General features: G+C 43.1%; 1 protein-coding gene across 6 annotated transcripts in view; it reads left to right on the top strand.

The window, feature by feature from the left end:
* The window catches only part of Sil1 (endoplasmic reticulum chaperone SIL1 homolog (S. cerevisiae)), a 232,995-nt gene that overhangs the window by 24,945 nt on the left and 190,328 nt on the right, over positions 1-17,722 (top strand). Inside the window, exon 2 of one of the 6 annotated variants that reach the window (XM_030250634.1) lies at positions 6,503-6,600. The exons of 4 other annotated variants lie outside the window; for them this stretch is intronic. The gene's annotated coding sequence lies outside the window, so the exon portion shown is untranslated. Of the gene's footprint in view, positions 1-4,493; positions 6,601-17,722 lie in introns of those variants that run through there. One more of the 6 variants, NM_001360814.1, reaches the window with a different exon arrangement.

Here is a 17,722-nt window from a genome sequence, read left to right as displayed (position 1 = left end):
TAGTATGAAATGACGAGTTAACATAACCATTTCTCTTATTCCATTTTCTGTTGCTATAGCAAAATGCCTAAAACTGGATAGTTTGTAAAGGACAGAAGTTTATCTTAACTCATAGTCTGAATTCTGGGAAATCAAGAGAATGGGCCAGCATTTTCTTGACTGGTAAGAGCTTCATGTTGCTTTAACTCATGGCAGAAGGTATGAGGGCAAAGGGAGCTTGTGCAGGAGAGACAACGGACAAAGGGAGGCAGCAGCCCACTTCATAACAATCTACTTTCTGGAGAACTAGCCAATTCCTGCAGGAGCTATATTAATTCATCATGAAGGTTGTATCCCCATGATACAATCATCTCTTACCATTCTTCTATTTCTGAGAACTTTATCTGCTACTGATTTTTTCTTATTTTATTTGTATGGATATCTTGCCTACCTGTACATCTGTGCCCCATGCATGTGTGTACGGTGCTTCTGGAGGCCAGAGAGGGCATCAGATCTCCTGGAACTGGAGTTACAGATGGTTGTGAGGCAGCATGAGAGTGCTGGGAATTGAACCTGAATTCTCTGGAAAAATTGCCAGTGCTCTTAACTGCTAAGCCATCTCTCTCCAGCCCCAGCTACCAGATTTTAATATGATTTTTTTTTTCTGAAAGTAGTATGTAAATCAGAGCAGCACCCCGCAGTACCCTGTCTGCATGCTTCTTGTTGACTGCCTGCCTTCCCTCTGCTTGCTCTGCACAGTGAGTGTGCTATCTGCCCTGCGGTTGTATTCTTGTTGTTTGGAGCAGTATTGGGCATAAAGTAGATGACTAGCATTTGTTGAATGTATGGGCTTGTAAATGACAATGTGTTCCTTTATAACTCAGAACCTGGGCTTACAAGTGTTCATATTCATACTATGTTGTTTCCTAAACAAATGAAATCAAAATGATCTTCTTTCTTGTTCATTATTTATTCAGTGCTCTCCCCCCTGATAGTGGGCACATTCTGAGGAGAGGCTCTTTTCTCCCTGCTATATTTTATGTAGCTCTTTTCTTTCCTGACGTTTGTTATTGGAAAGAAGAGTTTATGGTTGCTGTGCTTTGAGCATTGATTTTTAGGTTTTGTGTTATAAGGAAGCAAGCTTTAATATTTGCTTGGAATAAAACAAACACAAAAGCACACCAGGACATGGAAAATTTATTTCACTCTTGATTTTCTACTGACACTTTCGATAGCATTACTGAAGTTCTTAGACAAGGTCATTAGCCAAGAATTGGCAGATTGAGAGTGGCCTGAGAGAAGCACACTCACAGGTTAGAGGGTTGCAGGTCGAGGCATGGCACAGTCAGAAGGGCGGGGCTTCTCTCCTGTGCAGTGGATTCCCATGGCAGGTACCGTGGGCCAGTTAACTGCTCTCTTGTGATCGTAGCCTTATGAGCTGTAAAGATCAAAGGGAGGCTGCACTGGCTGCAGGGGAGCTGCTTAGTGATGGTGAGCCCCTCTGAGAAGGCCAAGCAGTTCCTTTCTGTGCTTGGCTAGGGGCAGCGGAACCCTGGCCACTTCTGCAAACATTTGAGACATAGATGCTCTTGGCACTGAAGGTGTAGTTCTTAGAGAATAAAGCACCCACGGGTGGATATGAGCAAGAGAGTACCTGGTGGAATTAGCTAGCAGAGGTTAGTTTGTAAAGGTTCTGTGTGGTTTTTGAGACCTGCCATGGCAGGTCTGGGTAAGCAGCCACCAAGTTCTACTGTTGCTGCCACCTGCCAAGCATGCCTTCTCCTCTCACCTGCTTTAGATGCTGGCTTATCTATGTCTCAAGTGAACAACAGCCCTCTGGTCCATTTCCTCCTCTTTTCCCTCCCTCTCCTTGAAGGCCTCAAGGCTGACCAAGGGCACTTGGCCACTGGTGCCCCGACTCTGCAGTCAGTTTTCTCACTAGCTGTTGTTACTGTCTTAGTTAGGGTTTTACTGCTGTGAACAGACACCATGACCAAGGCAAGTCTTATAAAAAAACAACATTTAATTGGGGCTGGCTTACAGGTTCAGAGGTTCAGTCCATTATCATCAAGGTGGGAGCATGGCAGTATCCAGGCAGGCATGGTGCAGGAGGAGCTGAGAGTTCTATGTCTTCATCCAAAGGCTGCTAGTGGAAGACTGACTTCTAGGCAACCAGGGTGAGGATCTTATACCCACACCCACAGTGACACACCCATTCCAACTAGGTCACACCTATTCCAACAAGGCCACACCTTCAGATGGTGCCACTCCCTGGTCCAAGGATATACAAACCATCACACTAACCATGCTTTGTCTGGAATAACTTTCGATTTATATTTAATTTCTCCAAATGTTCATGTTTAACCATGCTTCCTCTTTTCCTTTTAATGGAAGAATGTCAACTAGACGTCAGCAAGACAGTTTTTGGAGGTTCTGGAGCCAGACGGTGGGTGTTACGTAGAGTGGCAACCTTCTCTGGACTTAGAAGTCATTATTAAGTCTCCTCTTAATTCTTTTGCCCTCTCCTGTCTTTTCTAAGCTAAGTGGTCCCAATTCCTTTCATCCTTCCCCACTGACCCTATTTCCTGTCCCCTGTTGTTGCTGCAGTTTTTGAGCAAAGTGTTGTTTTTCAGAAATTTTCACAGTTGTCCTCTGACAGGGTTTTAGGTAATATATTTTGTTCCATCTTTCCCACTACAGAGGTTATACTGTGTTTTGTTTTTGTTTTTCCTTCAATGATTGTAGAGAGGTGGTTGGGGTGGGGAAGATGCATCTCCCACCCCATTTGGACGAACTAGGGCTCTGTGTCTCCAAACTGAAGGTGCTTTACACCTTCAGGGCGATAGCAGCCCGGATTTTGGTGATATCAAATCAAGCTTTCTATTTTTCTCTTTTTTGTTGGTTTGTTTTTTTAATTGGATCACTGTTTTGTTATTGTAATGGGACCTCATAAAATTGCAAAGCTTCTGTAAGGCAAAAGACACTGTCAATAAGACAAAAAGGCCACCAACAGAGTGGGAAAGGATCTTTGCCTATCCTAAATCAGATAGGGGACTAATATCCAATATATATAAAGAACTCAAGAAGGTTGTTATTGTATTAGAAGGAACAGTTGCATACCTTTGTCTGGGCTGCATCGGTTCCCTGTTCTCAGATTAACTCTCAGGTGAGAACTCCCCTGTGGTTGCAGCTTTGTCTTCACAAGGATTTGGTGGCCAGGCTTCTGAGCTCTGCCGCAGGTTCTGCACCCACATCTCTCCTGTGTTTCCATGGCCTGCTGTGGGAACAGCTCTCGAATGTCTGTTACACATGTGCTCACACATGCAGGCATGTAACCAGGTTCTGAGGCAGACCCCTCTGTCAGAGGGAGCCCATCCTCATGTCAGCGCCTTCCTTTGCCACAGAATCCAGAGACTCCGGAAGATAGAATTAGTGACTTTTTCTCCCCCGAGAGGCCTCAAAGCTCTTAAAATAAACCTCAAAAAAAAAAAAAAAAAAAAAAATCTAGTACTTAGAACCTCAGCTCTGAAAGCAGACAAATTGCAAACCTGGTAGAGTCAGACCCTCCTTCTCTGATCTCTTTCTGCTTTTCTCTCGATTTATTTTAATATTCCCTTTCATGGTCTTAACCTTTCAGAAACTTGACTCAGGACTTCCTTGTCAGCTGCTGGCAAGAGAAGCAGCAGGACTTCCGGGCCTATTTTTTTATTTTATTTATTTTATTTTTTGCTTCACATTTTTTTCTGTGTCCCCTTGCTTTGCTGCCCTAGTTCCTCACTGTCCAGCATCCTAGAGTGGCATGTGGCTTTGGAATTCTGATGGTATAGTTCTGGGGATGCTGGGGAGACTGTGTCTAGGTATTGCAGACTGATCTGGGTAGAATTTAGAGCTAGAATTTAGGAGCTAGTTTAAAAATTATTATTTTTTGAGATAGGGTCTCACTATTGTAGCCCTGGCTGGCCTAGAACCTGTTACAGTAGACCAGGTTAGCCTCAGACTCACAGCTCTTCCTGCTTCTGTCTCCCAAGTGCTGAGACTAGAGGCTTGTGTTCCCACACAGTTGTTATTCAAGTGCTGCTGAATGGGGGTGGTTCATCCCTGCCCCGCTAGAGCAGTCCTTCTTCTGCCCCTCTAGCCTGGTGAGCCTGCTACCAGGGGAAACATGAGCTCTTTACCTTGATTAATTTGGTGTATTAGCCTATGAAGTTACAAAATATCATTTCAGAGCAAGATGTCAGGGAGGCTCCTTGCAGTTCCCATGGAACAAGTTGACCTTTCAGTTAATTTTTTCAACATCTTTGGGGACCCATTTGAAAAGAGCTCAAGCCGTAATTAGGACTAAGCAAAGAAAATGAATGTGAAGCCAGAATGTTTAATAAGAAGCTTAAAACCCCAGAACCTCCTAATACATAATAAACAGGATTTTGAACTTTGTTCTCTTATTCCTGCCTTTTTAGTTTAATTTTTTTTTTTTTTTTTTTTTTTTTTGGTTTTCTCACTTGGACTTGAGGACTGTCTCCTATTTTCTTGTGGTAGAACAAGAATCTGACTGGTAACAGCCTGTGAGGCTCAGCTGGGAGATGCTGGGGAGACTGTGTCTAGGTATTGCAGACTGATCATCAGGAAGGGGGCAAGCCTAGTTCACTTGTTTCCCCCAAAGTTTTTAGAGATTAAGTATTTCCTGGATGATTCTTTGTGAGGAGTGGAGGAAATTTTCTGGATAATTATTAGAAGTTTCTGAGACTTGGAACACTTTAGAGAGTCAAACCAAAGATGCGTGGATTTGTCCAAGGTCTTTGCACGTTAGAGTAGTAAGCCCCACCCCTCAGTTCCTCCAGCAGGCAGTTTGATATATTTGGCTGTGTTGGCGCACATCTCTAATCCCAACACTTGAGAGGCAGAGGCAGGAGGATTCAAGACCAGCTTCAGAGACATAGCTAATTTGAGGTCAGCCTAATACATGGAACTGTCTCAAAAATATTAAATACAAAGATTTGGTGGACAGTTGTTTCGGTAAATCTCCAACCCAAATATGCCCTGGCAATGTTGGATGCTCAATTAATATGAATACATGGTATGTGCCTAGATTGGGCAGATCTACTGCTACACTACCATCTTCTCCATCTATGAGACCCCTTAGAACTTGCAGTTTCTCCAGGTCATGTGCTTCTGCTCTGCTTTTTCTTCTTCCTCCTCTGCATCCTCTCCCTCTCCCATTTTCTCCTTCTCTCCCTCAACCTTCCACTCCACTTTCCCTTTATCTGCCCAATCATCAGCTCTCCTTTATTTTATAAATTAAGGTGGGAAGCAGGTTTATAGGAAATCACCTGAGTGCTGACTCATTCCTAGTTCACAAGCACTCACAGGAGAATGGAATTAACATCAAATATAATTAGCCCCAGGGCTATCTGCAACACAGGGCCTCCTGTACCCTAGGATGGTTGTGACCTTCACTTATTTATTTATTTATTGCCTCTGCCTCCCAAGTATTGGGATTATACGTGTACAATACCATGCATGGTTTTACTTTGAAGTGTTATAAATAATTAAAGCTGAACTATACTTGTCAAAATTAGTTCAAAAATGTATTTTAGGATTTTATAACTTTGTCCTGACACTTTGTGTTTATTAACTTGCTTGTTAATTCCAGAGTGGGTTAACTTGAGGCACCTCTGTGCCATTCTACTCAGTCCTGGTATTTAACCTGAAAGCTTCCAGAGAGGTGCCACCTAGTGATCCTTAGTGTCTCAAATTGTTCAACAGCAATCTCTTTTGGAGCAGAAGGGAAGGTGAACTGCCTGGGGCTGATATTGCCTCATCCCCAATCTGTGGAGAAGAACAAACTGTAGACTAGATGGAGTGGAACATCACAGCTAGGAGCTCCTGGGTGTGGGTGACAGTTGAGTGCCCACAGTAAGTTAGATGAGACCCTTTGTTAGGCAGGTGCAGTGCTTTCTCGTGAGGATGTTGGATGCTCTGTATGTACTCATGAGCACGCCAGCAAGTTGCTCAGTCACTGCTAAGTGTTTGCTGTGGTGTGGAAGAAAGAGGAGGCTCCTCTGCAGGAAGAGCTGTGAGTCCTGGCTGCTTCTGTTCTTGGCAGAGACACTCACAGGTGGAGAATCTGATTTGGGAAGGCTGTTTGCAGGAAAAGAGCAACACACAGTGCCCGAGAGCGCAAGCTTGGAGTACCAGGACCCAGGATCGGTGCCCCGCTTTACTAACCACTTGTTCTAGATTCCTGTGGCTGCTGTGGCAGCCGAGATCTATTTCCTCAGAAGAAATGGCTGCTACTAGCCTGAAACCAGGTGTTGGCATTGCTGTGCTTTTGGAGGCTTAGGGCAGATCCTGACCCTTGCTTCTTTCTGTTCCTGATTGCCACCAGCGTTTCTTGGCTACAGGCCACAGCACTCTAAATCTTCACAGGCATCTTTGAATCTATGCTTTGCTTTGTCTTCATTGTCACCATCTTCCTAGACTTCCTCAATTCTTGCTCTGCCGCTTTCTTTTTCTTCTCTTTTAGAAGAAAGTAATTTATTGAGTGTACCACAAGAATGAAGCAGGCCCGGCAGGAACAGAAGAAGCACCTGCCTGAGACAGTAGGCTGGGGAGCGCCCAGAGGTATTTTGAAATTCCTTTGTTTTAGCTAGACTTTGGGAAATCCCTCACCCTCGCACATTTCCACTATGCAAATGAGGGAAGTCCTGGCTGGCTGGTGGTTTGTTCTGGATGGAGGTTGGGCTTGGAGAGAGGCAGCTCTGTGGTAAAGGGTGCTGTTGATTTCATTGACAGGGTTGTTATGTCATCCTGCTGCTTCTGGGTTGACTGGAACCAAGCCGCTGGTTTCTGGTGGGTTTGCTGTTTGGAGCAGCTTATCTTGTAGGATTCTGGATAAGGACTTGTTTCTTTCTGGACTTTCAATAATTTTTTTAATGCAGCAATATATCTTAAGCATATCCATGTATTCACCTCCCACTGTCTCCCTCCAATTCTAGTACTTAACCCAGCAACAGTCAGTTATGGCATCTTGTCACATTTCTCTCTCTGATGAAGCAACAGGCCCAGTCTCAGGTAGTTAGTTGCAGTTTTTTTTCTTCAGTAGCCTTTTGAGCTGTGCAGGGATGACACATTAGTCCTATCTGTCACTCATTAATCTGACTGGGACTCTGGGGTGCTATGCAAAGAGAAACATATCTGAGGTATTTTATTAGAAGGTCTGTGTTACATGGCCAGGAATTTTAAGGGCATTGAGGACTTTGGGCGATAGGAGGTCTTCTCTGGAGATGGAACTGTTGGGCTCAGTCTGGTGTCTTGTGGGGCTGTGGAGCTGGCAGTTGAAGAGATGAGGAAGAGAAACCATAGATTAAGGGGGTAGATGCTGTAGGGTGTGTAGATTGTGTACAGCTGGGAACAGTGCTTGAGCAGGCTAAGGCTGTCCCATCTAGGCTTTCAGATCCCATGAACAGTTGCCTGGCCAGAGATCCCTGGTGGCTAGGAGAGGACTTTTCCACAGCAAGGTCTGTTAAGGAATCTGGGTCTCACCGCTGAGGACTGTGGGATTGTCTTGGAGAATAGGAAAGCCTTTGGATCCCACCAGAGTTGCTTTAGTCAGAAATCGCAGCTTCTAAACTACAGTGGAGTTCTCTGGGGTTCCTGAGGCGGAGAGGATGCTGGGTTCCTTTTCTCTCATTATGCACAGGAACAGGGGACCTGGGCAAACCCATCTCCTCCTCAGGCCAGTGCACAATGTAGAGATAAGGGGACAGTGTGAGGTGTATTTTCTTCTACCATATGGGTTCTAGGGGTGGAAATCAGGCTATCAGGCTTGACTGACAGCACCTTTACCCACCAGCCGTCACCTTTACCCACCATGCCATCTTGCTGGCCCTATTTATTTTATTTTTTCTGAGATAGGATCTAACTTTTATAGCCTGCCACACAAACTAAATAAACACAATGAAATTAACCATATATATATATTTTTAAAAGATACAACTATTTGCTGTTTTTTTTTAAGATTTATTTTATTAATATATGTAAGTACACTGTAGCTGTCTTCAGACACTCCAGAAGAGGGAGTCAGATCTTGTTGCAGATGGTTGTGAGCCACCATGTGGTTGCTGGGATTTGAACTCTGGACCTTCGGAAGAGCAGTCGGGTGCTCTTACCCACTGAGCCATCTCACCAGCCCCCATATTATTTTATTTATTTATTTTTATGTATTCTACATGTATACTGTATGCCAGGAAAGGGCATCAGATCCTATTGTAGATGATTGTGAGTCACCATGTGGTTGCTGGGGATTGAACTCAGGACCTCTGGGAGAGCAACCGGTGCTCTTAACCTCTGAGCCATCTCTCCAGCCCCCAAATTAACTCTACACTATAAGAAGAAAAATAGCTTACAAAACAATTCTGTCTCCTCTCAAAACTCAAGAATATTTATTCTAGGCATGGTAGGACACACCTGTAATCCCTGCAATCAAGAAGGTGTACTGGTTAGTTCTGTCAGAGTGACAAACTAGTTTCCTAGGAAGAGGGACTCTCAGCTGAGGGAATTGCCTCCATTACATTGGTCTGTAGAGCATCTTCCAGACTAATGGTTGCTTTGGGAGAATCCAGTGAACTGTAGGCAGTACTGTCTCTAGAGAGGTGGTCTTGGGTTGTAAAAGAATGCAGCCTGCACAACAAGAAGTGTACCAGGGACCTCTGAGGTCTCTGCTTCAGTTCCTGCCTCTGGTTCCTGCCCTCAGTTCCTGCATTGGCTTCCCTCCATGATAAAGCATAGATAAAATAAGCCCCTTCATCTCCCAACTTGGTTTTGGTCATTCATTGTTTATCACAACAACAGTAAAGCAAACTAGGACAGAGGGTGAAGCAAGAGGATCACTTGTTTGAGAGTTTGCAGCTAGCCTAAGCTACATAGCAAGACACTGTCTTTAAAAGTTGGACAGTGGTGTGATCTCATCGTTCAGGAGACAGAGGCAGGTGTCAAACTCAGGATCTCTGAGTTTGAGGCCAGCCTGGTCTACAGAGCGAGTTGCAGGATAGCCAGAACTACACAGAAAAACCCTGTCATGAAGTACACACATACACACATACATGCATACATACATGCATATATACATACATAGAAAATATATTAAAATGATTGTCATCAGACTTGTTCTTGCCATCACCCTCCTGGTCACTCCCATTGTAAGCAGATGTTTCCAAGGTTACTTCTTCCCAGGCTCCCTTCTTTCTTTCTTGGAATGTGTGCTGTTCTTTCAGAGTGTGTTATAGTCTGAATATGTCCCTCCAAGCCATGCATTACAAGCCTCGTCCCGGCTCTGGGTTTGGTTGGAGAAAGGGTATGACCTTGATTCCGTAGGATTAGTGTTCAGGTAAGAAAAGACACCAGTGAGCTTGCTTACACTCACTCACTCACTTACTCACACTTGTTCTTGTGTTTTTTCTTTCGTGTTTTCTGTGCATACATTTGGGAAAGGCCATGATAGTGTTAGGGACTGAAAATCCAAAACAACCCAAGCAGGCACAGGATTCCACACAAAGCAAGATCTTTATTTGAGTGAGGCGGTCAGGAACAACAGCAGCACACACTTGGGAGCTGACTGGTCTTTGAACATTCATCTTGATAGGTTTTTTTTTGAGTTTCTCTCTCTCTCTCTTTTAATTAATTAATTAATTAATTAACTATTTTGTGTATGTGAGTACACTGTCGCTGTCTTCAGATACACCAGAAGAGGGCATTGGATTCCTATTACAGATGGTTGTGAGCCACCATGTGGTTGCTGGAAATTGAACTCAGGACCTCTGGAAGAGTAGTCAGTGCTCTTAACTACTGAGCCATCTCTCCAGCCCCATCTTGGTAGCTATTTAAGCAGATGACAAAAATTTACTATAATTTACTATACTTGGGCCAAAACTGATGGATCAGGGCTGCAGAACAGACTGGGAGCTGAACTGCAACCCTGAGCCAGAATGTTAGAGTATTTAAACTCCAAAACCCCAAACATCTGTGCCAAGTTATCCCACCAATCAGGATTTAGGGATAGGAGACTTCCTTAGGAACATGACTTTGTGGTACATTTATCTTGTTCTGGTTGGTTGTTCTGATTGGTTGAATAACTGTGACAGAACAACTTACCCAGCATCCATATCTCTATTTGCCAACCAGGATGTCAGTTACCCAGGGAGGTCTTGGGAACTTGAAACTTTATTTGACCCCTATTCAAAAATGGAAGTTTTATTCAGAATAGATTCCTTGGTTCCTTCTTGTATTAGGACATTGTAAAAAGACAGCTCTCTTTCTACAAGCTAGGATGAGGTCTTCTACCAGAAACTGAATTGTTTCCAACCCATATATTAAACTTCCAGCCTCCAGAATGTTGAGAAAATAAATGTTTGTTATTTATGATACCAGTCATGGTAGTTTCTTGTTTCAGAAGAAAATCTGAGATAGGGAGGTATAATCTGACTTTTAAAAAGTTATCTACTTTTGCCTAGATATTTAAGAATAAGCAGGGATATAAAATTATTCCTAGTTATCATTCAAAATGGCCATGTGCTGCTTTCCCATGGATAATTGTAACTCCATAATAAAGAAAGGAAGAATATAATTTTTTACAGTGGTATTCAGTGCCTGATAGCTATTAGCCAAAAGGTAGCTGTCCCTGGTGAGTTATTGCAAACATGTTTTATCTGTTCTGTTACCTGCTGTTTCATGAATGTATCCCAGAAGCATCCTATCTTGTTTTTCATACTTGTCTTCTAGTGAGAATTGTTCTGATTTTCAGCTTCAGGGGATAATTACAGCGTTCATTAATTTCTGTTCTTTTATTCCCTTCCATTTATTTCTGGTTCCTTGAGAAATTTGCCCCTCAATCTATACTAACAGGCTGTAAGTTCCTTCATTAAAAGGGTGTTTTACAACACTGGTTTCTCTCTCGGCGTGCTGGTGGAAAGACTGTGTCAGCACCTCCTTACGTGAGTAAAGGTCTCTCTGGTATGGACTAAATTGATTTAAGGAGCTTGAAGTGGGAAAGGCAGGCCCCGACCTTATGCTACACTGGAGAATTTGTTGTTGTTGTATTGGAATTCCTGAACAGGAGAGGATTATTTGATCTTCTTACCATGATTCAATCATAAACATTGACCATACATGTTTATGTAGAGGGCATTGAGCAGGTTGTTATAGGGAACATGATTCTTGGTTCATAGAGGTTCATATTGATTTAAATGAATGGGTAGCTATATAGAGCAACTTTAGCATTCGGAGATCCAGGACAGGCCCAGAGGACCAATGCCTAGATGCTAGTGAATGGGTATATGTGTGCTAAATCTCCCTGGAATATAACAGAGCTGAGGACATCCACTTGAGGGCTATTGTTCTAATTTTATTTCTTTTGTATGATGGACTAGCCTACCAGAAAGCAACTGAGGGGTTTATTTGGTTTATAATTCCAGGTTACCTACTGTAGATCACTGAGGAGAGGTCCAGGCAGGAACTCAGTGAAGCAGCTAGTCCCATCATATCCATGGCCAAGAGCATAGAGAAATACATGTACCAGTGCTGCCTGTGTTCTGCTTTAGACCTCCTGCAAAGGGAATGGTACTACCCACAGTGGCCTGAGTCTTCCTATATCAGCTAGTAATCAAGACAGTCTTCCACAGACATGCTCACAGGTGAAACAGATCTAGACAATTCCTCAGTTTAAACTATTCCCTAGTGATTCTAGGTTGTGTCAAGTTGATAGTGAGAAGGAACCAAAGGAAGCAGTAGGGAAAAGGCTGTGTGGAGGGTGGCTTGTTGCACTTTTAATTTTTCCTGATATTTTGCCCCCTCTGTGTACATTCTTCATTATAGATAGGATTATAACTCATGTTCTGTATAAATGCAGATATTTTTTAAAAGTCAGAATCTCTCGCTGAGGCTGTTCTTGAATTGGGTATGTAGTTATTGATAACCTTGAACTAATCCTCCCCTTCCTGCTTCCCGAGTGCTGGGGTTACAGGTGTATCACACCATACTTGATTTGTGCAGTGCTGGATATTGAACTCAGGACTTCACACATGCTAAGCAGTGCTTTACCAACTGAGCTACATCAGCATTCTGTATAAATGCAGATTTTAAAATAAACATCAAGTGATCATCTAAGACTCTTGATGGGCAGGCTGGCTTATGATAGGGAAGAAGCAGGGAGATCCCTGAAAGGTGCCCGAGAAAGGAACTGAAGAGAGTAACAAAGCAGATACTAAAACGAACCTGAATTAATCGAGAACAAATGGAAACCCAGTGGAAAGTCATCTGGGTTTGAGACTGTGGGATGTTTGGGGAGATTCTGGGAGGATTTCTGTCTGTAAAAATGGAGAGAGAGATAGGAACAGCTAGCTTGGGGTGGATGAGAAGACTGGCTTAGTTATCAGGGCACTTCTGTTGTGCCTTCTCCATCCTGTAGTCTGTCTATTATAATAGTCCTTCTGGTACTATGTCGTAAGTATTTGTTTTTGTTTGTTTGTTTTCTTAGAGACAAGGTTTCTCTGTGTAGCCCTGGCTGTCCTGGAACTCATTCTGTAGACCAGGCTGGCCTCGAACTCAGAAATCTGCCTGCTTCAGCCTACCATGTACTGGGATTAAAGGCGTGTTCCATCACTGCCTGGCCCTGACTAATATTCTTGTAAATGTTCTTTTTGTCTTCTAAAAGGCAGGAGAGGGGCCCCAGTCTCTATATTACTTATTGAATACCGTGTTCATTGCTTAGCAAGTACTGCACAGACTGCTGGTGAACATGTTTAAATTTAAAGTCTGGGTCTCTTGTCCATTAAGGACACTGATATGTGAGGCTTGGGTGGTGGTGGTAGTTGTGGTAATGATGATGATGATGGTGATGATGATGATGGTGGTGTCATGATGGTGGTGATATGATGGTGGTGATGGCAGCAGCATGTACATAATTGGCTTTGGGAAGTGAATCAAGACAGAATAGAGAAATAAGACTGGTATTTCTTTTGTGTCAGTTGCCAAGGTAGTCAAGACTGTTAGGTATATTCAGTGTTAAATACAGAATGAGTGTGGGTTTCCATCCTTAGGAACCTCACAGTCTACTAGGGAGAAGGCCAGCTGAAAAAGCAATGCACTACACTGAGGCAAAGGCAGGTGCTCTGACAGCACGGACTCTCCTCCAGAGGAGAGGGTTGGAGAAGCATGGAGGAAATGCCTTTCAAACTGAACAGGCATTTGTTAGGTGCAGGCTAGGAGGACATGGCACTCTAAGCAACAGGAGCGGCACATGCAAAAGCTTGGTGGCAGGAGACAGGGTGTCAGAGCAGTGGAGAAAAGGCTGTATAAGGGCAGGAAGACAAAGCTGCAGACTTGATTAGGGTTGGGTGGTGCAGGGTTGGAGTGTAGAATTGGGTCTGTGTGTATTAGTCAACATTCTCTAGGGTAACAGAATTTATAGAATGAATCTCCATATTAGGAAGGAGATTTATTAGAATGGCTTACAGGCTATAGTCCAGCTAATCTCACAATGGTTGCCAATGAATGGAAAGTCCAAGAATCCAGTAGTTGTTCAGTCCATGAGGCTGGATATCTCAGTTGGTCTTCAGCATACTCCAGAATCCTGAAGAAGTAGGCTCCAGTGCCAGGGAAGGAGTGGGCTTATAGTGAGGTAAACGCAAACAGAGAAAGAGCAAAGATTCCTTCTTCCAGTTGCATGTATAGGTAGCAGGCATGGCCAGGATTCGAGGCAAGTCTTCCCATCTCCTCAAAGATCCAGATTAAAAAGGAATCTCCCCACTCAAATTAAGCAAAGGCCACTCATTAGTTAATTATATATATATATATACACACACACACACCCACACACATACACACACACACACACACACACGACTATATATATATATATATATATATATATATATATATATATATATATATATATTCAAGTTGACAACCAAGAATAGCCTTCACGGAACTGAACGCAGGACCTCTGGAAGAGCAGCTGGTTCTCTTAACTGTGGAGCCATCTCTCCAGCCCCCACAGTCTGTATTTTGAGGTTCATAGAAAAATATAGGTTTTTAATAAGGCAGGAGATAGGGTCAAATTTATGCAGTGACTATTGAGTAATCAAGGAGTGTTCATTTGCTTATCTTTGTACCCCAGGATCCTTTGACAGAGTAATGAAGGCTACCTGTTTTTTCCAGATCCTCACCTGTGTGTGGGAGTCTGGGTTAGTAGACTGGCCTTCCACAGAATGGAGGGCCTGGTGTTTGATCTCAGCCTGGTCGCCCAAGGCAGTGCTGCTGAGCTTGCTGTTCCATGTTGGAAAGCAACTGCTCAAACCTCATCTCACTGCAGAGCGCCTGCACAGACAGCAGCTTAAAATTCCTCAGCCACGCTCTCCACAAATTGAAAAATTTTACAACAATGTCATATCAACAGAAGAAGTCTTGAAAAGTAGGACTGAGAAATAAAGACCTCTCTGCCTTTTCTCCCTGCAAGGGAGTTTGAAAAATATAGAATTTCTAAGTTTCATGTTAAATATCCTTGGGGTTTCTTTCCCTTCCCTTTAAAAAAGTTTTTTTCTATTAACCAAAAATCCAACAGAGACGCTTGTGGGAAGATAATTCCTTCTGGCTGGAGCTTAAGCTTCGTGTTGTGAGCTTTTTAATTTTCTTTCATCGGTAGTGGGTTGAGACCCAACTGTGCAGTCACTGGGGCTCAGCACAGTCCTGTTGTTGGGCAAGTTATCTCTGAGAATCTTTGTTTCTGCCTTGTACCTACCTAGTGAAAGCCAAATGAAATCAATTTTTAATCAAGGAGATGAAGGACGAGGCTTTCCTTAGAAAAGAAATCGTAAGGCCCTGAAGTTCTAGGTACGTTAAAAAGTGAAGTTTTTATTTGCTGTCTGCTGTTAGGCATGGTTTAATGTCAGGAAGACAGGAGACACTTTTAAAGAAACATTTGGAAAGCTGCCAAGCCAGGGAGACCAAAGAGAGTGCTCCTTTTTCTCTGCTCTTCTCCTTTCAGTCTGGGCACACGTGTGTGCTGCCGGCATCCTATGCCGATGTGTTCAGAGGCACTGGATGCATGGAAGGTTGTGTGGTTAGGAGCTCCTTCCTCTCCTTCCTGCTGCTCCTCCTCCTGGTCCCTCACTCTGCTATTTGTTCATTTTCCTCAAGGGTTTGCTCATTCTGTGTTTATTCCCTCTAAGTGCTATGAGGGTCAATTTCAAGAAATAGGGTGAAGGAAACATTTCCAGTGGGTTGAGGCTGAGCGACTGATTGGGTCTCCCCTGTACTTTGTATTTGTTTTGGAGAACAGTTGCAGCAAGATTGCCTTCTCCGTCTGCTTTGGCAGATGTGGTTGGTTCCACCTACTGCTTCTCCTTCTGGCAGTGCAGGATGGAGGATGACGTGGGAATGGAGACTCCAGCTCAGTGGCTAGCCTAGGAACCTGTCTCTCTGGCCAGCGAAGGGCGAATGTGTCAAGCCAAGCTTTCTTTGCTTAGGATTTGAATTCTGTCACCATAGGCCTCATTTTTAGGTTTTGGGCTCTTAAGGCAGTGACATTTCTAAAGAATCCACGCAGGGCCAGATCTTCCCCGAAGCCACTGGTATCTGTTGCTGTTCAATGGGCTGTGAGTGCTTTTTTTTTAATCTGAAGAAAAAAGTGAGTTTTATTAAGAGCTATTTAAAGAGTTCAGGAGAGTAGATGTTGGTTATTCCAGTAACCCCTGGGTTGAGCAAGTAAAAGCTGCGTGATTCCTGCTTCCTCACTGTGGCATTCTGCCTGAGTCTGACCTATCAAAGCCTCTAGGAGTTGCCCTCTCTTAGAACGTGAGAACGGCTTCCAGCAATTAGAGATTTAAACAGGAGCATGGAGAATTGGAATGCTTGGTAAATAAGCTGAGAGTAGTTGACTATCAGTAGGAAAGGGAAAGTTGGAACACAGGGCTCTTGTGTTTCTGACTTATCGGACAGCTCCATGGAAGGATAAGGCATGTAGAGTGAAGGATAAGGCATGTAGAGTGAAGAACGGGATCAGTTTGGGACTTGAGTGTGAAACAAACAAGAGACTATGGTAGGATTATCCTTCAGGTTGAGGCAGCATGAAGGTTATGTTGAAAATCTCATGTTGCTTTGATGTTCAAATTATTCACTGCGTTATGTCTCTGTGGATAGGTCATGTGATTGAAGTCCAAATTCTGTTTACCGCTGAGTTACAAGACTAAGGAATAGTTCATGAGCAGAGTTTACAAACTATATTGAACCACTTATCTAGATGGCAAGCTTCATTCTCTCCCCCTTTTTCTCCTTTAAGACAATTTTGTAAAGAGATTCCAGAGATTTGCTAGGACAGCACAAATAGTTATGTGTTCAGAACTTAGATCTGTATGGAAAAGAAGGTCCTTGTATGTTATGTTCATTGTTCATCAGCTCTTTGCTCCAGCGTATATTTGTTGAAATAAATGCATACACCTAGTTTTGGGTCTCCAAGTCTTCAAAAAGGACTGTGGCCTCTATTTGAGCTGTCCCTTCATTGTCTTTTGGCTAACTTGTTTTCCTCTTTCTTTCTTTCTTTCTTTCTTTCTTTCTTTCTTTCTTTCTTTCTTTCTTTCTTTCTTCCTTTCTTTCAAGATTTATTTATTTTATGTATATGAGTACACTGTTGTGAGCCTTCATGTGGTTGTTGGGAATTGAATTTTTTAGCACCTCTGCTCCAGTCAACCCTGCTTGCTCAGGCTCAAAGATTTATCCCTGTTTGCTCTGGCCCAAAGATTTATTTATTATTATAAATAAGTTTTTCAGGCGCACCAGAAGAGGGTGTCAGATTTCATTATAGGTGGCTGTGAGCCACCATGTAGTTGCTGGGATTTGAACTCAGGACCTTCAGAAGAGTAGTCAGTGCTCTTACCTGCTGAGCCATCTCACCAGCCCCTGTTTTCCACTTTCAATCTTCCAAGCTTACTACTTCTTCCAGTAAGCCCTCTATGACCCTATACAATGTTTGCACTCTTGCCTGAAAGCTATCTTTGGCAGGACTCTAACTTAGTGTGTCCTTTGTCCTTCTGGGACCTTCTAGGGTAAAATATCTCTGTTTGTTTATTCTGTACATCCTTGGCACCTGGTACATATTTAGGGTGTTGCAGGCCTTGACAAATCCATATGAAAGGATGTATTATCTTCCAGTTGAATGTGTTGAAGTAACAACTGGATATGAATGTTCCAATTTTTATTTTTTCATAATGTATGAATTTTTATTGGTTTTATAGTGCTATTTGGGAGGGTGAACAATTTGCAAAAGTATGTTTTTAGGATTGGCCTGTTAACTACTTATCTGGCTTTTGTGTGGGTGTAAGCCTCGGGTAGTAAGTAGGCTGTATGTCAGTGCTGTGTGGGCATAATACTTCTTTGTGCTTTTTGGATGCTTTCCACATTTCCGTGAATTACAAGCTAAACATCTGGCTTTTCTGAAGCCAGGGCTTATGTCTTTACGGGTTGTTTATGGGAGAGGTTGCTTTTCATGGTGAAAGCCTGTAGTATTAATCAGACTTCTTGAAGTTAGTATTTTCTCTAGGCATTAACAGAGGCTGCTGCTGCTGTTAGTTTGAGAATCACCACAAGAAGAGTCTGAGTGGTGAGAGGCAGAGTGGAATAATTGTGAAGAATTGCTTCTCATCTGACAAGCTCTTAGGCAAAATAGAGGAAGGCATAGGGAGAGACTGAGCAACAG

The sequence above is a fragment of the Mus musculus genome, chromosome 18, assembly GCF_000001635.26.
Source record: "Mus musculus strain C57BL/6J chromosome 18, GRCm38.p6 C57BL/6J".
NCBI lineage: Eukaryota > Metazoa > Chordata > Mammalia > Rodentia > Muridae > Mus > Mus musculus.
Note: the sequence above shows the minus strand (reverse complement) of the source record. Positions and strands in the feature narration are given on the sequence as shown.